The 23,139-nt window shown below is 50.6% G+C and overlaps 1 non-coding gene across 1 annotated transcript; it reads left to right on the top strand.

Moving 5' to 3' along the window:
* Positions 1-16,678: 16,678 nt before the first annotated feature.
* On the top strand, positions 16,679-16,750 carry TRNAT-CGU (transfer RNA threonine (anticodon CGU)). The gene has a single exon. It is a non-coding gene; the product is annotated as a tRNA-Thr (tRNA).
* The last annotated feature ends 6,389 nt before the right edge of the window (positions 16,751-23,139 follow it).

Raw genomic sequence — 23,139 nt, 5'->3', positions numbered from 1 at the left:
GCGTCCTCCGCGATCATCCAGCTCTCCCCGATGTGCCTTCGATGAAACGCTGTTGTGCACGGCACGGAACGCCGCCGCTCGTTGGGCGCGAGCTCTGCAGAGAGAGAGAGAAAAAAAACTTTATTGTACAAGGAATTCGGGGCACGCCTCAGGGTCCCCGCACGACCCCACTGCACTCAAGTGTTTATGTTCCTAAGGTCCATAACACTGGCAGCCCGGCCGGTGGCGATGGTCTGCACGGCCGGGTCCTCCGAGCGCAGCAGGGTCTCCTAGTCCTCCCAGGTATTGAGGTTCTGTACGTTCCGCGGGGGAGGGTCCGCCAGGCAGAGGGAAAGGATGTGGAGGGAAGAGGCGAAGGGTTCTGGGCAGGGTGTCGAACCGGAATTTTTTCGGGTTCGGTTCAGGTTCGGGTTCACGCCTTTCGGGTTCAGTTCCGGGTTCGGCTCCGGAGCCACATTCTGTTCCGGTTCGAACCGCTCCGGATAGCGTCGAACCGGTTCAAACGGGTTCAGACTATAAAAAATTCTGAACGTAGGTTTTTATTCAATTTTGTTTTGCTGTTTACTTTTCTTTGTGATAACAGCATATAAAACAGCACTGCAAAATTTGCTCAATGCGAGATGTTGTATTGTCCGCGGCAAAAAGATTTAAATTTACGCAAGAGCCGCTAAATCAAATACACTCACAATTAGTGTACACCGGCTACGCATACTAGACTGATGAGATACATAAAAAGAAAAGCTGATGGATTTTTCATCTACGAAACCTTTATGCTTCAGCAGTTTCGGAGTCCCCGTCAGGCGAGTAATAGGTCTCTTTTGAAGCTCGTGTCAATCGGGAATTTCTCCGGCGCATTAAGCATGCGCCCACTATGAGCGGAAGTTGCCTTGTATTTGCAGGTATATACAGCCAAGACATCTTTCTGTCACCCCAAAAGTGGCTTGCCAGTCCCCCCGCCTCCCGACTCTGGCACACCTGCAGCATACATCTAGAGAGTTGAGCAAAAATATTTTATTTTCATCACCTGCTCTACATCCCCTTTGTAACTTGCATTATATCTCTCGACCGCCTATAGCTAAGTTTCTTCAAAAACGCAGCTAATCGTGGCTTGTCGCTAGTACACTGTAAAATTAAGATTTTGGCCTATGCTGATGTCGTCTCCGTCTTTTGCTCTGATGAAAAGAATATGATAAAAAGCAGGCTTGCATTGGTTCGGGGCACTTCGTGTCTGTACGGACACAAACTTGCGACGTCTTCGATGCGACGTTGCGTTGTGACAATGCTGCAATTGGTGCATTGAAAGAGGAGGACCGTAAATTCGTTAAATAGAATTTTTGTGTCTTTTATGGGGCGCTTTCAAAGGGAGCCCATGCGTGGACAGAATTTAATGCTAGTACGGTGAGTCTTTCGTGCCGTTTTTGTCCACTGACCTGTTTCATGATTTTTATTTTTCGAAACCGAAAACCACCGCTTCCTGGCAGCTGTGCTTATTAGGTGACTAAATGCTCATCTGTCTTTCATGTCTGTCTTTTTTTTTCGTGAGGGGATTCTGTGCTGACACACTCGATTTCCTAAATATTCGCTTTTCCTTAGTATACCTGTACGGCTTCTCCAGAAGGCAGCTGACAAAGGTTCTGATCGGTCATTACTTCCTCTATGTGCAGCCTTACCTAGCCTTTCTTGACGGCCTTATATTAAGGCGAGTTCAGAGGATGTACGTTCAATAGGCCCCAAAAACCTTTCTTAGACTTCAAACGTCGACCTTACATGTTAGGACATGCCATCGAGCCAAGCTGACGTTTGTGCCATCTGCAAGCAAGGAGCAACTATTGAACAACAGAATTATTTTTGACGCTATGTGCGTTTGAGACATAGCTCACTTCAGCAGTCTCTTAAAAAGGACATTGAGGCCATGCCTTACACCTTAAGATTTGTTCCAGTAATGAAGGACACCGGAATTCCGCGTGAACTTTTCCTATTAATAAGACTGCTTAGCGTGTGAAGAAGCTGTATGCTTGATAAACACGCACAATCGCCACTTTCGACGAGGTCACTATTCAGAGAACAGTTCATTTTAGCTCAGAACGTATGTGCTGCGAAAGTTCAACCTCCTGACTGATCGCCCTTTCTTGATGTGTGCGCCTTCAGGAATTTTTATGTGCGGGCAGAGGAAAGGAGTGATAGTGGCATGAGGCCGTATGCCGAGGTCGCGGAATTCGGCCCAGTCAAGTAAGGCAAGACGAGATCAGGGAGGTTCCTGATATTCCATCCGGCAACAATAAAAAGAATCCTCGAACATGGCCGAGTAGCCTAAGGCATCAGTAAACAAAGTTTCTCTGTTGCGCCCGCCGCCACTGGCTCTCGATTCCCACTCTGGGTTAGAGTATTGTAGTAGGTTTCTTTACTGCGTTAGCAGTTTTGTCCCCTTTCTCAAAAATTCAGATTTCCGTGGTGTGCGTGCGTGCGTGTGTGTGTGTGTGTGTGTGTGTGTGCGCGTGTGTGCGTGTGTGTGCGTGTGTGTGTGTGTGCGCGTGTGTGCGTGTGTGTGCGCGTGTGTGCGTGTGTGTGCGTGTGTGTGCGTGCGTGTGCGTGCGTGTGTGTGCGTGTGTGTGCGTGTGTGTGTGTGCGTGTGTGCGTGCGTGTTTGTGCGTGCGTGCGTGTGTGTGCGCGTGTGCGTGTGCGTGTGCGTGTGCGTGTGCGCGCGCGTGTGTGTGTGTGTGTGTGTGTGTGTGTGTGTGTGTGTGTGTGTGTGTGTGTGTGTGTGTGTGTCCATGCATGCGTACGCTTGAGCATGTGTATGCACACGCGTGCCCAATCTGGTGGGCGCACATCCGGGCACTCACTGGCAAAAAACTGACAGATGGTTGCGATTGTCGGTAATGCGAAGTTTAAGCGCAGCTCATCACACGCCACCTGGCATGTGCCGTATTATGCTGCTGGCCACTCTTGGAGTCTTCCCGTGGCGTTTAATTCGCTCTGCTACTTGGACAACAGGCTACGCCGACTACGACGCGGTACGCTGGAACGGGCGCATAATAGCTGCGGTCTGAAATTCCCAATCTACTTGCAGTCGATCTACCTGAGGTGGAATACTGTGAATGCTGCACGTGTGCCGTCGCAAAGCGTTCCACAAAAGAACGCGAAAACGCTAGCGAATCCTGACACCACGGTGCAATAACTTGTATTTGAGTCGTCGCGGTGGTAAGCGGCGAGGTTCCAACAAGTTGTAAATTTTAGCTGGGACGCGCCGCTCAGTCGCCCATTCGCTTGCATGTGAACCAACCTTAAGCCTCTCGCCTCAGACACAAACAACCCGAAGCGAGGGTTCTCGCACAGCTTCCACCCTCACCGTTCGACCACGTTTTTCATGTGGCACTCTCGGTAACAGAAGACGCATTACGTTGGCTGGTATTGACGAGGGTGGCGCTGGTGCACACTCTGATGGTTCGGTTGCACTACACGCCGGTTGCACCCCCGAAAGCCAAAAAGATTAGCCAGTCGTCGCCGCAGCGCGGAACTAGCGGACATCTTAAATATCCTCACTGTGCGCTTTTCTTTAGACTACCTGTACAGCCTCTCCCGAAGGCAGAGGGCTCAGGTACTTACAGGATATTTTTTCCCTGTACTGTTATATCGGCAACCTTTTCTGGAGCTCCTTAACACTACTGCTTTAAAACGTGTTAGGCGAATGTACATTTATTTCTTCTACTGCAAAATCGTTCTTATCTAAACTTCACACACCGGCGCTGCCTGTCAAGGCATTACTTCATGCTGAGATGTTGGTGTCATAGACAGTAAATTGCCGCCTGCGCAATGCGCCAAAGACCATTGACCTTTGTTTTATTCTTTGCAATGATGCTACGTTCTTCGGGACATAATTACGGCGAGCGTACACTTCAGAAGTACATTGAAATCACACGGATTAGAACCCGTTTTTTTCCAGAGGAGTAAAACTATGTTGTGCCGTGTGATCTATTTATGTGTGATCTGTTACTGTTCAGTCTCAAGAGCCGTATGATGGACCGCCGCCGAATCACCGGGGTCACCAGAATCTTTGTTCCGTGAGTAGTGCGCTTTGGTGAGGGGAGTATATGTTGCCCTGGAAGGGCCGCCTTTCTGGCTCCCCTATCTAGATGCATGGGTGTGCCTCTCGGACTTCTGATGTTTAGGGAGGTGGGGATTTGCAGGGGTATGGTGGGCTCGTATTGCACAGCCTGGTGTTTTGTGGCATGGACTTACTCCGATTTCCTTTTTCGGGCCTATTTCCATGCAATAAAGAAAAAAATCGTCGCCGTAGCTCACTTGGTAGAGCACCGGACGCAAAATTCGGAGGTCAAGGGTTCGAATCCTATTGGCGGCATGTGTTTTTTTTTTCAGTTTAATCAGTTATCATTAAAAGTAATTACTCTTTAGGCTCCTATTGATGAATACCACAACTCTTTTAAAAAAGCGTGCCCTTTATGCTCCTTGGTTTCGGTTATTATTGGCTTCCCTCATGTGCGGCAGAGAGGCAGATATAAGCCGCCTTTCAGAGAATTCAGGATACAGCAATCTGAGAACAGCGTGACGAAGCTGCCCGCTAGCGATCAGCATTTTTTTATGTAAGCAGAACAATTTCAATGCATCGACATGATAGAAAATCCCTTCATCGCAGTAACTTTTCATTCCAGTAGCACCTTTCTAGGCGTTTTTCACATCTCAGCGAGCGCATGTATTTCCGCATTGCCTTTTTGAGTAATCACTATTTTTGTTTTTCTAAGTATCGTACCGCTGCTACATGCCCGCCTTTCATTGGTTATTTCCGTCGCGTGCAACAAATAATGTTCGGATTCTTTAAAATGTATATGTATATTTCTTTGTTTTGTAATAATAGTATCATGTGTATTCTAACGCGTCAAAGCGACGCGGAGTCTATCAGGAACGCTGAGTGGAGGACTCCAGATTAGCGTAGACCAGCTGGGGTTCTTCAGTGTGCACTCACATCGCACAGCACGCACGCATTTTTGCATTTCGTCGCTATCAGAATGCGACCTCGCCACCGGTATCAAACCCGTGACCTTGGCATTAACAGCCGAGCACCACAGCCACTGAGCCATCGTGAGGGGTCTTATTCATTATCTGCTATCTGAGACAAGGAATGCCTCAGAAAGTAAATGTTGCACAACGTGATTGGTTCATTGCGCCTATGCTTCACATATTTATGGCACTCGAAACAAAGAAAAGGAAACCATTCTCACTCAGCGCTTTACGAGTTAAAGCAGTGCTAACAATTCGAGTAAAGCTGTACGTAAGCATGTGAAAGGGGGATACTATAAAATCTAACATTCCATGTCAATCTGGTGTAAAATACTTTAGAATTACGAAAAGAACATTGCGCAATCGCCATTAGCTTTCTTCGTAGACAAGAGACTCCTATCAGTTTTGTTGTTGACCTGGATGCCATTTCGACTGGATGTCATTTTCACGCTCCATAACGCCGACAGCTTTCGCTGGGTAAATCTACGCGCTGGCATATGCCATTTGGTCTGAAAAAAAAAGGAAAAAAGTATGCCGTGCTGCACAAAATTTGCGGCTGAACCGAGTCCCGAACCGGTTCGGAACGGTTCCTTTGAATCGTTCCGGTTCGGGTTCAGTTCCAAGATGGCGAAAAAATTTTGGGTTCGGTTCGGTTCCAGCTCCGGGCGAAAATTCGGGTTCGGTTCCGGTTTCGGGTTCGGGTTCGGTTCCGGTTCGACACCCTGGTTCTGGGCATAGGGCGCATGCCGGAGTGGGGAAGGGGGGATGATAGTGGGCTAGGGTAAGGGGTGAGGGAAGAGAGTGTGCCTGTAGTCTGCGCCAGAGCGTTGCTTGTTTGTTATCTAGGGAGGGGTGGGGCGGGGGTTAGAGCTGGCGTGAGGCTCTGTATGCCTGGGTCAGCTCACTGAATGAGTGCATGCGCTCCTTCGCGAATCCCCGATCCGAGGTCACCTGAGCCCGGTTTAAAGAACCTCGGGCTAAAAGGTTGGCGGCCTCGTTTCCGGGATTCGCGGAGTGCGCGGGCACCCATACCAGCTCCACTTGGCGGGGTGGGCGTGCATCGGGCGAGTCCAGTAAGCCAAAAGCAGGGACATGGAGTCGGCCTCGAGCAAAATTTAGAATCGCAGTTTTAGAGTCCCTTAAAATGTACCGGGCTTCCGTGCGGGTGATAGCAAGTGCAATGGCGGCTTCCTCTGCAGCCTCTCTGGAGGTGTCTGGAGAGAAAGGTATTGTGAGGAGGGTGGATATAGAGGAGCCCACCACAGCTGCTGTCGCTTCATCACCCGTGCAGGCACCGTCCACCCATACGGCGTCCGGCTCAGAGCCGTATGCTCGATGGAGTGCCTTCGCACGGGCTCTGCGGCGCTGCTCATGGTGGGACGGGTGCATATTCCTCGGGAGCTGCCTGATGAGGAGCTCCCGGTGAAGGGGTCGTGGGATGGCCAGGAGGATTGAGTCACTGACCGGTATTCTGATTCCGAGGGAGTCCAGGATATACCGACCTGTGGAGGTTTGTGTGAGCCTGATGTATTGGGCCTGTCGGTGGGCCTCCACCAGTTCCCCGATCGTGTTGTGGAGGCCCAGGCCTGGTAATCTGTCTGTGGGTGTGTTGAGGGGAAGATGAAGTGCTACTTTGAATGCCTTGCGAATCAAAGCATCCAAAGCGTTTATGTCATGTTTGGATAGTTGTAATGTAGGGGTTGCATACGGCTAAGGACAAAGGCATGAATGAGGCGACATAGGTCGCGCTCCTTCATGCCTCTATGATGTCCCGAATCCCTGAGGATGAGGTGCAATATCGCGCCTACAACCTGCTTGATTTTCTTGAGGGTGGTGGTGTTTTTGTCATCGTTCTGGATGTGCAGGCCCAATACACGGAGGGTGCCAACCTCAGGTACCCGGTCACCATTCAGTTCAATGGCATTGGAGGAGCGGGGACAGCTAGGACAGATGAGGAGCAGTTCGGACTTCTCTGGGGAGCAAGACAGTCCGATGGTCCGTGCGTAATTTTGGGTGAGTGTGGCTGCTTCCTGTAAGGTGTTCTCTATGCCGCCGTCACTGCCGTGGATGGTCCACAGGGTGATACCATCGGCATAAAGAGTGTGCTTCAGGTGGGCAATAGTTGCCAATTTTCGGGCGAGGGGGATGAGGGTAATGTTAAAGAGAAAGGGGGAAAGGACGGACCCTTTGAGGGGTGCCGATACTCTGAAGCGTGTAGGAGGGGAAGACAAAGGGCCGAAGTGTATCTCAGCTGTACGGTCAGTGAGGAATGCTTGAATGTAGGCATACGTGCGCACACCCACATTCAATGGGGATAGGGCAGTCATGATCACCTGATGTTCAATGCGATCAAAAGCTTTGGAAAGGTCCAAAGCTAAGACTGCCTTGGTGTGACCTGGAAGAAGCGGGTGAAAAAGTTCTTGTGTGAGTTGCAGCATGGCGTCCTGTGCGGATAGATGGGGGCGGAATCCCACCATGCTATGCGGGTAAAGATTGTTGTCCGCCATGTGACTTAATTCTGAGTCTCGCTAACACAACATGCTCGAGGAGCTTCCCGAGGCATGAGGTTAGCGAAATCGGGCGAAGGTTTTGAATGGTAAGTGGCTTGGTGGATTTTGGTATGAATATTACCTTCGCGTGGCGCCACGACTGCGGGAGGCTACCCTCCCTCCAGAACTGGTTGAAGTATTTCGTAATCAGGGTGATCGATCGGTCGTCCAGGTTACGGAGCATGGAGTTTGTGATTTGGTCTGCACCAGGTGCGGAGTTGGCGCGGAGAATCAGGAGGGCCGCTCTGACTTCCGTCTCCGTGATGTCGGTGTCGAGTGTGGGATTTGGTTCTCCTGTGTAGTGGGGTAGAGGTGTGGGGGCACCTGAAGAGGTGTACATGGTTTGAAGTGTGTCTAGGAGGGTGTCGGGATCGTCAATGTGTTCGTGCGTGAGGCGTGTGACGTGGTGTTTTGTTGCTGATTTGGTGTGTGTGGGGTGAATGAGGTATCGGAGGAGTTGCCATGCACGTTTTCTGGACAGGTTTCCTGCGATGCCGTCACATATCTGTCCCCAGTTGGACCGGCAGAGCTCCTCAGAGTGTTGTTGGATTTGTGTCTGCAGCGCGGCCAGCCGCTTTTGACTCTGCACGTGTCACGGCTGCACTCCGGCGTCTTTCGCAGGCCCGGTCACAAAAGACGCTTGATTGGTTTGGCTTATGAAGGTTTAACGTCCCAAAGCGGCTCAGGCTATGAGGGACGCGTAGTGAAGGGCTCCGGAAGTTTCGGACACCTGGGGCTCTTGCACTGAGATCGCACGCTACACGGGTCTCTAAAATTTCTCCTCCATCTAAATTGGACCACCGCGGCCGGGATCGAACCCGCGTCTTTCGGGTCAGCAGCCAAGCGTCATGACCAGAATTCAGTGAAACAGCAGATGGGTCACAAAGCAGGAACTGCAATGCTAGCAGCGACAACTCTGCATTAATCGCATACATCGTCGCCATTGATCGTGTGTCAGTCTGTTTTTCTTTTCCGGAGCGAAGCGAAAATCAGGGTGTCGTCTGCAAAGCTATGCAGTACCGACGATTTGAAACGGGAAACAAACAAAATTCTGTCATGCCAAAGGAAGGCCGACGAATAGGAGAGAGAATTTGATTGTAAAACATTTTATTCGCCGGAAAGAGCTTGGTAAGAGGTCGCGTTAAGTGGTCGAGAGTACGCAGCTCTCGACGACTTTGTCAGCCCACTCAGCCGCCAAAACTTTCGTTCTGGGGTTAGAGCTAGCCAGCACGGTCTCCCACCGCTCAAGAGAAGGAGCAGTAACTAGATCACCCGGAGGTGGCTCTATTTTGCAGTCCCACAGGATGTTATCATAGGTGGCTCGTTGGCCACAGTGTTTATAATTTGGGTTGTAAAGATCTGGATAAATGTGCGCGAGGAGTGATGCTGCGTATCGATCCCGTCTGTAGACGACGCCACGTAACCTCTTGTTCTTTAGTCAGGTTTTTGTCCGGAGGGGGAAAATTCTCCTCTCTAGTTTAAAATGATTGGTGAGATCATGATATGTGATCATGGAGTCATTCGTGAAATTCAGGGAGCCAGACTCATCCACTGCCCGGTCGACGAAACCTCGGGCTTTATTGTGGGCTGCCTCGTTCCCCGTATTCCCCGAATGGGCTGGGACCCATATCAATTCGGAATGATTTGGTGAGAATTTGGTTGCGTTAAGCATTCTAAGGGAGGTGTGTGTAATTCGCCATTTTGCGAAATTATTTATACCCATTTTGGAGCCGCTGAGGATGATGCTCTCTTGGGTATGCGCTAGGGCGAGGGCTATAGCCACCTCTTCTGCCGTTTCAGAGGATTTCGTTTTGATTGTTGCCGAGACGTTGTGGTCACCATTCTCGTTCACAGCCACAATTGCAAAGGCATTGGTATGTTTGTATTCTGCCGCATCTACATAAAGTGTTTCAGCGCACTGTTTGTATTTATTATGTAAGGCTTTGGCTCGTGCTTGTCTTCTACCCTCATAGTGTAAGGGGTGCATGTTTTTGGGGAGTGGTTTGATTAGTAGGGCCGTCCTATAGTCGCGGGGTAAGTCTACTTTAGCATCTTTATTCGTAGGTTGAAAGTCAATTCCGAGCCTGGTAAGAATACTCCTGCCAGTTCTGGAATTGGCTAATCTCGCTGTTTGAGCCATTAAATGGGCTTCAGAGAAAGGTATCGTCCGCTTTTTTGAATTCTTTTTTAGGAAACGAAATTGGCGCCATAACCGTCTCGCATATTCCGGTGGACACCCGAACCTCGCCGTAAGGGAAGCATACTTTCAGTACATTGACAACATACTAAAACTGCACAGATATTTTTTCATATGTTTGAAACGTGTTCGATGTGTGCTTTAAGTGAGATATTTTTGGCAAATTTTAAGAATATATTTCCAATACCAAGCATGAAATTTCAGGATGCTATTTCCTACATATTTGTAGTGCATTCATGAGTACAAAATACTGTTACGGGGAAATACTATTTACATTTATTTACAAGCGGTAGGTGAATAGTTTCTAGCAGGGAGCAGCAGGAAGCACCAACGCGAACAGGAAGCACCATCAACCTTTTCTTCTTCGTTCGTCCCTTTCACGCGGGATAGGATAGGATAGGAAAACTTTTAATGTCCAACAGACAGAGAGTAGCCAGAGGGCTACCCGCCTAGATGACGGCCGAAAGGTCTTGACTCTCGGCGGCGGCTTCGGCCAGTCAACGAGTTGTAACTGAGTCGCCGGGTCGGAGCTCAGTTACAACTTCATTCGTGTTTACACCTCGTCCCTCCCGGGGGGCATGAGGACATTCCCCCAGTATGTGGTCCAAGGTGGCCCTAAGTTCGCAGCTTGCGCATTTGTCTGAAAATTGCCCTGGGTACATAAGACTCTAGAGGGCCGGGTTTGGAAATGTGTAAGTTTGTAACCGGCGCCAGTTGATGGCTTGGTATCTGGACAAGGATCTATCCGCTGGAGGAATACAAACTAGCTCGTTGCAAACGATAGTGCTGTGTAATTTATCTGTATGTCACCATGCGATCCCTGTCTGTAAGGACCACCTGGATCGGGTCCGCCCGGAAGGAAAAGCCTCGGGTGAACTCGTGGGCCGTCTCATTACCAGGCAGGGATGCATGTGCTGGTGTCCACACTAGTGTAATTTTCCGGTCTATTGCATGACGGCTTAGAATTGTATTCGTTAGAGGAGAGACCCGGCCCCTGCTGAAATTTAGTATGGCAACTTTGCAATCACTTTGGAGTCACTGTGCCTTCACAGCCAGTGCTATGGCAGCTTCCTCTGCAGTCTCTGGGTTACCCGAGAGTAAGGAGGCACTTATTTTTGGGAGTTGTTTATTATTGACGACCGCGAGGGCCATCGAGTTCTTACCATACTCAGCGGCATCCACGTAGACCACGTCCTCGTCTTTGTAAACGTAGACCACGTACTCATCTTTGTATAGCAGCGGAAGCGTTTCTCTAGCGCCTCTGCCCGTTTGGTCCGGTGCACTGAGTGATGAATAGGATGCATATTCCTGGGTAATGGGGGTACAACTATATTGTCCCGAATTTCTCCGAGCATGTCAACTTTGGCGGTTGTTCTGTTATCTCGGCTCAGATGGAGTTTTTCTAGAATGGCCCTGCCGGTTGTGGTCCCGGCTAAGCGTTCGGTTTGGGACGTTCTCACTGCTTCCGTAATTTTTTCCAGGGTATTATGCATGTCTAGCTCTACGAGGCGGTGAGTGGATGTACGGATGGGCAATCCTAGAGCTTGTTTCGTGCACCGCCTGATAATTCCACTTATCTTTTCCTTTTCTGAAATTTTAAGATCAAGGAAGGGGGCAGCATACGAGATACGGCTAATTACGAACGCCAGTACCAGCCGTAGGAGATTCTGCTCTTTCATGCCGTGTCTCCTGTTGGCAATCCGCTGCATGAGTCGCATCGTTTGTTGCGCGCAGTTTTCCATCTTAGTTATTGCAACACCGTTATACCCGTTTCTTTGTAAAATCATGCCTAAAATTCTGATATTTTCAACATGACGAATCTCCGCCCCTTGCGTTTGTAATTTAATGTTAGGGATGGTTGTAAACTTCGTCTTACACTTCGTCGTAGCATGACCTCCTTCGGCACAAGCGCCGTCCCGGCGCTAGGCCCTTGATAGAGGAGCGGCGTGGTAGGGCTTGAGGCGCATAACGTGAGCAATATCGGTGGGTGGTCTACATGATGGGGATGATGGTGTATGAGGAGCAACTTCATATGTGACGTCGTTGACCTGACTCACACCACGATAAGGACCATGGTAGGGGGACAAAAGTTTCTGAGAAAGGTCGACGAGGTGGAAAGGGGACCACAGAAGAACGAGCGATCCCGGTGCGTAGGTGACATGGCGATGACGATTATCGTAAAGAGACTTCTATGCTGGCTGCGACGCTTGGAGTCGAGTACCGGCGATTTGGCGACCGTCTGCAGCTTGAGCAATGGCGTAACGGGCGTCGGCGGGGACTGGACGATCAGCGAATGGGACGAGTGTATACAAACGCAGGACGGCGTGTCTCCTGTATAAGAGATAGAAAGGAGAGTAACCAGTTGTGTCATGCCGGGAGGTGTTGTAAGTGAACGTCACATAAGCCAAGACAAGATCCCAGTCTTTGTGGTCGGGGGAGACGTACATAGACAACATATCTGTGTATGTTCGGTTCAAACGCTCGGTTAGCCCGTTGGTCTACGGATAATATGCTTTGGCAATCTAATGCTTGGGAGAACATGAACGCAAAGTGCCGTCAACAACTCTGGACAGAAAATAGCGTCCGCGGTCTGTGAGTAATTGACGAAGGGCACCGTGCAGTAGAAAAATATTGTGCAAAAGAAAGTCAGCTACATCGGTCGCGCAGCTCGTAGGCAATGCCCGGGGGATCGCATACCGAGTGGCACAGTCTGCGGCTACTGCGACCCACCTATTTCCGGATTACGAGGTCGGGAAGAGTCTAAGGAGGTCGAGCCCTGCACGGTGGAACGGCTCCACAGACACGTCTATAGGATGCAGAAGACCAGGAGGTGGTGCTGAAGGATTCTTTCTGCGCTGACAGAGGTCGGAAGTGGGGACGTAATGCCGGACTGTACGGTATAATCCAGGCCAAAAGAAACGGCGCCGTATCCGGTCGTCAGTTCGTGCCACACCAAGGTGGCCAGCGGCAGGCAGGTCATGGAGTTCTGCAACTATAGAAGACCGGTGCTGCTGGGGAATGACTAGAAGTAGAGGAGGGAAGGCCCGTCAGGACGGAAGTTGCGGCGGTAGAGGATGCCATTTTTGGTAACGAAGAGCTGCAGGGACCGCTTCGAGCTTCCAGAGCTGAGGCCCTTGATGATGGTTTGTAAATATGGGTCTATGCGCTACACCTCGGCGATGTTGTGTAGATCGGAAATGCCAAACATAAAAGGGATATCGTCAATGTCACTGAGAGCAAGTGAATCGACTGGGTACCGAGACAGGCAATCACCGTCTTGATGAAGACGTCCAGACTTGTACACGACAGTGTACGAATACTCCTGAAGACGTAGCGTCCAGCGGCCAAGACGCCCGGAAGGGTCTTTCAGCAAGGTCAGCCAGCAAAGGGCATGGTGGTCCGGACCACAGAAAAAGCGCGCCCGAACAAGTATGGCAGGAATTCAGCTACAGCCCAAGCCAGGGCAAGGCACTCACGCTCTGTAATGGAGTAATTTCGCTCGTCAGGTGACAGCAGGCGGCTAGCATACGCAACCACGCGGTGTGGGCCCCGGGAGAGTTGTGCCAGCACGGCTCCGATCCCGTAGCCACACGCGTCAGTGGGGAGTTCAGTAGGGGCCGCGGGATCAAAATGTGCTAGAATCGCGGATGAAGTCAGCAGGCGGACAAGCGCGAAAAGCATTTTGTTGATCAGTGCCCAAGGTAAATCTGTGTCGGTCTTCAGGAGATCAGTGAGGGGACAAGCGATAAGAGCAAAATCTTGAATAAAACGGCGAAAGTAGGAACACAATCCAAGAAAACTGCACACGTTTTTCTGGGAATGTGGACGAGGGAAGAGTTGCACCGCTGCAATTTTAGCTGGATCAGGACGTACACCAGAGGCGTCGACGAGATGTCCAAGAAAGGTGAGTTGCCGGCGACCGAATTGGCATTCGGACGAGTTGAGCTGTAGCCCAGTCGTACGAAAGACAGTCAGAATACTCCTGAGACGTTCAAGGTGCGAGGCAAATGTGGGCGAGAAGACAACATCGTCAAGATAGCACATACATGTAGTCCACTTAAATCCGCGAAGGAGCGAGTCCATCATCCTTTCGAAAGTAGCTGGCGCATTACAAAGTCTGAACGGCATGACTTTGAAGTGGTATAATCCGTTAGGCGTGAGAAAAGCTGTCTTTTCGCGGTCCTGCTCGTCAACGGCGATTTGGCAATAACCAGAACGAAGATGAATGGAAGAAAAGCATTGAGATCCGTGGAGGCAGTCGAAAGCGTCATCGGTCCTAGGCAGTGGGTACACGTCTTTTCGTCTTTTCTTGTGAGGCGGTTCAGGTGGCAGTAGTCGATGCAGAAACGGCAACTGGCGTCCTTCTTTTTAACCAGGCCGACTGTGGAGGCCCAAGGACTGGACGACGGTTCGATGATGTCCGTACCAAGCATCCTTTCAACTTGCTGTTGTATAACTTGGCGTTCGGAACTGGACACCCTGTAGGGCAGGCGGTGTAGAGGAGCGGCGTCACCGGTGTTGATACGATGCTGCACAATAGTCGTACGAGCTAAAGTGCGGTCATTGAAATCAAGTATGTCCTGAAAGGATGCCAGAAGACGAGTAAGCGCCTCTGCTTGATCTGCGGAACGATCGGAAGCGATCATATTGGCAGAGTGGCCAGGTCTCTAAATAGCTATGAAATGACCGTCCGAAGTATGTGAGTGCGGGGATTACGTATTCGGCGGTCGGGGACAGCGTGGCGAGGCACATGCTTTGAGGAAGCGTCTGGATGTACGTACTGAAGTTGAGAACAGGTAGACATGGGCTGTTTGCCGCGACTGTGACAACTGTATGTGCGAGGGCAGCATTTTTTGCGACGGGCAAATCAAGAACGGGAGTGATGGCATACGGCCCGTTAGGAAGAGGTGGAACAGATTTAAACAATACGTAAGTAGCGGCTTCAGGTGGCAAGCGGGTGAACTCGGAAGTACAGAGACGGTGCACAACTGGGACAGGTGGTTCGTAGAGTAACGGTAGGTCCACCTCAACAAAACTTGTAGCACATTCAATAAGGGCTTCGTGCTCACTAAGGAAATCAAGCCCGAGTATGATTTCAAGAGGGCACTGATTCAGGACGGTAAAGAGCACGGTGGTTTGGCGGTCAGAAATCGTCACACGAGCAGCACACAGGCCGAGCACTGGGGGCGTTGTGCCATCGGCAACTCGAACAACGGCTGTAGGAGCAGGCGTCAGTACTTTGCGGAGGCGGCGTCGTAAGTGGGAACTCAGCACTGAAACGTGGGCTCCCGTGTCAACGAGAGAAGAGACGGCAACGCCATCGACCTGTATGGTCAGTAAATTGCGCGGTGCACGAAGAACTAAAGTTGGGGATTTTTGGACAGGGTCATCACTGCAGCATCCCCTCTAGACGCGGCAGAAACTAGTTTTCCGCCTGTGATCTTCCGTAGGAGCGGGGAGAGGAAGCGCGTAGTCGTTGCGGCGAATGGTGGTGGTAGTGGTTTATTTAAAAAAAATAAATAAAAAGTGAAGCAAAAGAGTGTTGCCGGCCGCGGCAATTGCTATCTAATATCTTAAGCACCCGAGCTGTAGCCGGCGGAAATGAAAGGGAGAGGATAGTGAGGAGAAGTATAGAGGGGAGCGACAGCAAGAAAGGACAGGGGAGAGCTTTGTACACTATTTACAAAATACAAAAGTAATCAAGTTCGCGTCGCTCGCTCGCTAATGTCCAAGCATTGTCCGAAAATAAGTGCGCGCGAGCGGCCACTGCGCACAATTACTTACACAAGAAGTAAACTGTATGTACATAGCCGCGCGCACGTAGCGTCCTGTCTCGGACTAATCGCGCGGGCGGGCGGCGAATGGGACTGGCGGCGCTGTGGGGATGGTGGGCGGCTGAAGCGCTGCGGCGAGACGTCGGTGGTGGAGCTTGATGGGTCCAAGGGTCGCGAGAAAGAGCTTGAGCGTGCAGCGTCCGGGCGATAAGAAGGGGTCGAGTAACGGGGCCGCTGGGAGGAGTACCACCGACTACAGCAATGACGGGCGATGTGGCCGACACGGGAACAGTTGAAACAGATGGGCCTGTCGTCAGGCGTACGCCACTCGGAGGGGTTGTGCAGTCGAGAAGCGGTGTAAACAGGCCGGACAGGGTATAGAGGAGGGACTTCGGGTACTTGGGAGGGATGAATAGCGGCGACAGAGTTGTAACTCAAGTTAGCAATTTCCTGTCGCACGACGGCTTGAATAAGTGGAAGGGGCAGGGTCTGGTTTGCCACAGGTGTTGCAAGGGAACCGGACCAATTGCTTCAAGCTCACAGCGTACAATGTGGGTCACGTTCTCAGGTGAGGTCGGCTGGTTCCGAGAACAAAGATCTTCGCAGGACGAAGACGCAGCCTTGTTGGGCAGGCGGGCGATATGCTGAGTAATCCGTCGGCTTTTGGCGTCCTCGAAGCGGTGGCATTCTTTGATGATGTATGCAATCTTGTCACAGCTTTTGTAAACGAGCAGATTGAAGGCGTCGTCTGCAGTGCCCTTGAGCACATGTCCGACTTTGTCAGCCTCGCTCATCTCTGTATGCACCATGTAGCACAGAGCCAACACATCCTGAATATAGGAGACATAGGACTCCGTGGATGACTGGACGCGTCTTGCGAGATCTCTTTTAGGGGCAAGCTGCCGGCCGAGTGGTTTGCCGAAAACCGGCCTTTTATAACCGGCCTTTTATGCCTTAGGAAGCATAAGAGGGTTCTCACAAAGCTTCCACCCTCGCCGTTCGATGACGTTCTACGTCACATCAGCGGTAACTCAGGACGTGCTACGTCCGCCGCTTAAGAACGTGGGTGGCGCTGGTGAACACTCCCAAGGTTCGGTTATTTGTAAACATAAATACCCCCGAAAGCAGAAGGTTTGACAGCCGCCGCCGTAGCTCAGAGGTAGAGCACCGGACGCGTAATTCGGAGGTCGTGGGTTCGGATCCCACCGGCGGCATGCGGTTGTTTTTTCTTCTGCTTTTCTAATCAATTAGCTTTAAGCGATAACATATTCAGTAATATTATAAATTGATCAACACCACCAAATAAATAAATAAATTAAAAATCCCCTGTGCCCCTTGGTTTCTGTGGCGAGCCAGATGGGCCACGGTGGGGTTGGGGTGAAAGGATAGGCGGGGGACTGGAAGGCTGCGAGGCACTGTGTAAGACAGTGTTCTATGTCTGCATATGTGTGTGGACAGTTTGGGCACTGAGGTGTGGAAGTGTGCCGGTATAGATAAAGTTTGGCTTGTGTATGTAGGAGATTAAACTGTATTCGGCGAAGAATGCGAGCTTCACGGATCGATAAGGATGGGTGTGGTGGTGGTAAATCAGCTAAATCCAATTTTTGCTGCGCGTAGTATTCGTCGACAGTGCGTTTGTAAGCCCTGACCGCCTGCTGCGCCGGTGGGCTCGTCCATGGGATCCCCGGCGTCCGGTGTATAGTTTCGCAGGGCAAGCTGGTGAGCCAGCTCATTGCCGGGGATGCCCATGTGACCAAGGATCCACCGAAGGGTCACCGGCCGTGGGCTTAATGCTAAGAGGGCGGCATCTAAGGCCGATCGGGTAGGGAAAGCGAGGGCTCTTTCATGGAAGGCACGCAGAGCTGCCTGCGAGTCTGTAGAGACAACGGATTGGGGGACGGGAGGGGGGTAGGGTGGCAAAGTGGGTGATGGCATCGGTCTCGTGTATTTCTAGGGCAAGCGTAAAGGGTGGGGAGGTGTATGGACCGGTTGTGTGAGTGCTGGTTGTAGAGAGAAAAGGGTGGAGGATGAAGGCTGCTGTGGAGCCCGCGGTTTCCGTTCCGTGAAACAGGCGTCTGTGTAGGCCATCGCCGCAGCGTCCAAAGGTGGCTTGTGAAAACGTAAGCGGCGCGCCGATCAGTTTGCATCGGCGGCGGCTTCGATAAGTCCGCTCACGGTATTGGAGATTCCGAGAGCCATGAGCTTATGGGTAACTGTGGACATGGGAAGACCCAGGGCCGCCTTGTGCGCTTTTCGCAGTGACGCCTCCAGCCGTTCGCTTTCGGCACGAGTCAGACATACTGTAGGTAGGGTGCAGAGTAGGGGATGCGGGAGCAGATGAAGGCTTGAACGAGTCGCAGGAGGTTGGACTCTTGCATACCATGATGCTTGTTGGAAACTCGCTTAAGGAGGTGTCCGATCTGTACCACCGGCTGGTCGACGCGTTGGAGCGTGGTGTTGTTGCTACCCCCTTTTATACAGCATGATATTTCCGCAACAGATAGACCCCATGTCCAAACACTGCTCAACTCCTGCCGCTCTCATACACATGGTGAGGACTTGTGCACATTACAAAACAAACAACTCAAACACCCCAGAGACGTGGGAGTCTCTCCAGCGTACTTCCGAGCCAGCAGACCAACGCCGGCTTATCCAGCACGCGGTGGAGGCCGCGACATCCCAAGGGATCCCCGCCGACCTCCTCTACGCCAGCGCAACCAGTCCTTTGACTGTTCCCCTGTTTTTGGGCCTAACAAAAGAGATCACCACCACCATCGGCGGCGGCGGCGCCGCGAAAAACTCCGGCGGCGCCGGGGCGACGTATCGGCGCACACTTCTATCTCCCGACAGGAGCTGTGAAACTGGAACCGTCTAAGAACGTTGGCTAATACAGCGCCCCCTTAGGTGAGTGATCTGTAGTCTCCGAACCGAAACGACTATGCAACACTAAACTCTTGAACTGCAGCCTTGGTAGCTTCATATGCAATTTTCAAATCTGAGACCGTCACTCGATGTAATGTTTTGTAAATATTTTGTAAACAAAGAACAGGGATCTCGGTGCTGGTGATGATAGTGAGAGCTATGAATGACGAATTTCCGGCATATTTGGCGCCGTGTTTGAAGCTGTGCTAGTGCAGATACATCCTCGCCCAGGGTAGATAGTTGGTCATACTCTTGCAGCTTAACAAGGACATAATTGAAGCTGACGAGGGAACAGGAACGAAAGCAATATTGGGTTTAGACCTTGTTAAAGCTTTCGACAACGTCACCCACAAAGCCATTTTGACAAACTTGTCAGAAATCAACCCCGGAGAAAGGACTTACAACTACATCCGATCCTTCCTCACTAACAGAACAGCAGTGATGACGGTCGGTACAATAGAGTCTGCCCCAATCACACTAGAAAGTAAAGGAACGCCACAGGGCTCCGTCCTGTCCCCTTTCCTTTTTAACCTCTCCCTCATCAAAATTCCCCCCAAACTGGCACAAATACCAGACCTACATCACACGTTCTATGCAGATGACATCACACTTTGGGTAACCAAAGGATGCGAAGGCTACATAGAAGACACACTCCAAGCAGCAGTGGACATCATTGAGGCATGCGCATGGGAATCCGGCCTCACTTGTTCTGAGCAAAAATCTGAACTCTTCGTGATCCGTCGTAAACAAAGAGGTAGGCGTACCACAACATCCCCCCCGCAAATAAACGTCTATGTTAATGGACGATCTGTCAAAGAGGTACAGACCATGAGAATACTGGGGTTGTATTTACAAACAAATGGAAAGAATACTGACACACTCACTAAGCTAAAACGCACGGTAGAAGCGACGGCGCGATTAATCCGCCGCATAGCTAACCGCAGACAAGGGGTGAGGGAAAGAGATTTATGCCGCCTAGTGCAGGCCTTTGTGCTAAGCAGGATACTCTATGCCACCCCTTATCTCAAATTTTCGAAAGCAGAAAAGGACAAATTGGATAGTATGATACGGCAGGCCTATAAGGCTGCGTTAGGACTCCCACTAAATGCCTCAACCGAAAGGCTTATGAGGTTAGGAATACATAACACCTACAATGAACTGAAAGAAGCCCATTTAATGGCTCAAACAGCGCGATTAGCCAATTCCAGTACTGGCAGGAGTATTCTTACCAGGCTCGGAATTAACTTTCAACCTACGAATAACGATGCTAAAGTAGACCTACCCCGCGACTATAGGACGGCCCTACTAATCAAACCACTCCCCAAAAACATGCACCCCTTACACCATGAGGGTAGAAGAAAAGCACGAGCCAAAGCCTTACATAACAAATACAGACAGTGCGCTGCAACACTTTATGTAGATGCGGCAGAATACAAAAATACCAATGCCTTTGCAATTGTGGTTGTGAACGAGAATGGCGACCACATCGTCTCGGCGACAATCAAAACGAAATCCTCTGAAACGGCAGAAGAGGCGGCTATAGCCCTCGCCCTAGCACATACCCATTTTATTCCCAAGGGAGCATCATACCCAAGGGAGCATCATCCTCAGCGATTCCAAAATGGGTATCAATAATTTCGCTAAAGGGCGAATTACAAACACCTCCCTTAGAATCCTTAACGCAACCAAATTCTCCCCAAATTATTCCGAATTGATATGGGTCCCAGCCCATTCGGGGAATCCGGGGAACGAGGCAGCCCACAATAAAGCCCGAGGTTTCGTCGACCGGGCAGTGGCTGAGTCTGGCTCCCTGAATTTCACGAAGGACTCCATAATCACATATCATGATCTCGCCAATCATTTTAAATTAGAGAGGAGAATTTTCCCCCCTCCAGACAAAAGACTTACTAAAGAACAAGAGGTTACGTGGCGTCGTCTACAGACGAGATCGATACGCACCCCATCACTCCTCGCGCACATTTATCCAGATCTTTACAACCCAAACTGCAAACACTGTGGCCAACGTGCTACCTACGATCACATCCTGTGGGACTGCAAAATAGAGCCACCTCCGGGTGATCTAGTTACAGCTCCTTCTCTCGAGCGGTGGGATACCGTGCTGGCTAGCTCTGACCCCAGAACGCAAGTTTTGGCGGTGGAGTGGGCTGACAAAGTCGTCGAGGGCTGTGTACTCTCGACCACTTAACGCGACCTCTTGCCAAGCTCTTCCCGGCGAATAAAATGTTTTACAATCAATCCTCGCCCACTCGCAAAAATCCCAGACCTAGAACACTCTTTGTACGCGGACGATATCACCCTTTGGACCACCAAGGGGAGTATCGCCACAATACAAGATACGCTACCACAAGCGGCCGATGTAGTAGTAGAGGAGGCACAAGCCGCGGGACTCGCGTGTTCCCCCCAAAAATCTGAAGTCCTCATCCTACACCCAAAGCGTCAAAGGAAAAATAAAGCGCCTGAGATCAAAATCTACGCGGAAGGGGCAGCCATCCCAGAAGTGGAAACACTAAGAATCTTAGGAATGCTGATACAGTTAAACGAAAAAAAACGACACGTTAATTAAGAAACTGAGAAACACTGTCAACCAAATCTCCTTCCTCATCAGACGCATCGCGAATAGGCGAGGAGGAGTTAAAGAAACCGAGACCAGGAGACTAATGCAAGCCTTCGTTCTTAGCAGAGTCAACTACACTACACCATACGTCACCCTCACAGTATAAGGGAAAGAGACGACCTGGATTCTCTAATTAGACAGTCCTACAAAATTGCGCTCAACCTCCCACGTCATACTCTAAATGAAAAACTATTACAGTTAGGAATTCATAACACCTTAGCGGAAATGATAGAAGCACACCTCACCGCACAATATGAAAGACTATCAGGCACTGAAACGGGACGTTTCATCCTAAAGAAAGCAGGAATACAATATGAAGGAATCCGTACACACACCTTGCCAATTCCAAGACACGTGCACGAACACTTAACAGTCCCTCTTCTGCCCCAAAACATGCATCCACACTACGATACGGACAGAAGAAAGGCTAGGGCACAAAAACTTCACGAAAGATTTTCAGTTCAGAAAGACACGGCGCACGTGGACGTGGCAGAACATGCGGACAGAGACGCCTTTTCTCTGGCAGTTGTCGATCATCGAGGTTCTCCCCTTCCATCGGCGACAATAGATAAAACAAAATTTCCGGAGGAGGCCGAAGAAGCTGCCATAGCTTTAGCCATTACCTCCACCACTGCCAAATACATCTTAAGTGACTCCAAAACAGCAATTCGAAATTTTGCAAAAGGAAGGGCCCAGTCAGCAGCCATCAAAATCTTACAAAAAATCTCCAATACCCGCCAGATAACATTGATCTGGGTCCCCGCCCATTCGGACCATCCTAGAAACGAGGCGGCGCACCAATTTGCCCGAGGATTAGTGGTTAACCGGGAGGTGCGCTACCCCGAGCTCAGGTCGGCCAAGGAGCGATTGACAACTTACAAAGAAATTACTACCCACTTCAAGAAAGAAAGACAGATCTTCCCAGAACCACATAAATCCCTCAGTAAAACACAAGTCAGTTGGCGGCAGCTCCAAACAGACACTTTCTTTAATCCATACATGTACTCCATATGGTTCCCGGAGCAGTACAGCCCCGTCTGTTCTCTCTGTGGGCACCAAAAGGCAGACACACCGCACATCCTATACTCATGTACTCAAGAGAAGCCATCGCACAGTCTGCAGCTCTCTACCCAATCTCAGTGGGAGGCCGCGCTGCTCAGCTCGGACCCGGAGGTTCAACTTCGAGCCACAGAGCGAGCCGACGAGGTCGCCGAACGACATCGTCGGTCGGCGACCTGGCGTCCGGCCTAGAAGAGGAGCCCACCGCGGGGAGGGGAACATGACCCCAATCCGCGCCTAAGACCTCTTCTTTAATAAAGTTTACCTCCTCCTCCTCCTCGCCCTAGCGCATACCCAAGAGAGCATTAGTCTAAGCGACTCCAAAATGACTATCAATAATTTCGCATGGGGGCAAATTACGAACACCTCCCTTAAAATCCTTAACGCCAACTAATTCCCACCGAATTATTCAGAAGTTATACGGGTCCAAGGCCATTCGGGGAATCTGGGGAACGAGGCAGCCCACAATAAAGCACGAGGTTTCGTCGACCAGGCAGTGGATGAGTCTGGCTCCCTAAATTTCACGTAGGACTCCATGATTACATATCATGATCTCACCAAATTTAAGCCAGAGAGGAGAACTTTTCCCACTCCGGACAAAAGCCTTACCAAAGAACAAGGGCGTGGCGTCGTCTACAGACGAGATCGACACGCACCCCATCACTTCTCGCGCACATTTATCCGGATCTATACAACCCGAACTGTAAACACTGCGGCCAGCGAGCCTCTGGGATTGCAAAATAGAGCCACCTCCGGGTGATCTAGTTACCGCTATTTCCCTCGAGCGATGGGAGACCGGGCTGGCTAGCTCTGACCCCAGAACGCAATTTATGGCGGTGAAGTGGGCTGACAAAGTCGTCGAGGGCTATGTACTCTCGACCACTTAACGTGACCACTTACCAAGCTCTTTCAGGTGAATAAAGTGTTTTACAATCAAATCAGCGTTCGGCTCCTTTCTTTTTCCTGGCTACATCACCGGCTCGAAAT

This window comes from Amblyomma mixtum, chromosome 3 (genome assembly GCF_055824585.1).
Source record: "Amblyomma mixtum isolate Tamu chromosome 3, ASM5582458v1, whole genome shotgun sequence".
In the NCBI taxonomy this organism is placed as follows: domain Eukaryota; kingdom Metazoa; phylum Arthropoda; class Arachnida; order Ixodida; family Ixodidae; genus Amblyomma; species Amblyomma mixtum.
Note: the sequence above shows the minus strand (reverse complement) of the source record. Positions and strands in the feature narration are given on the sequence as shown.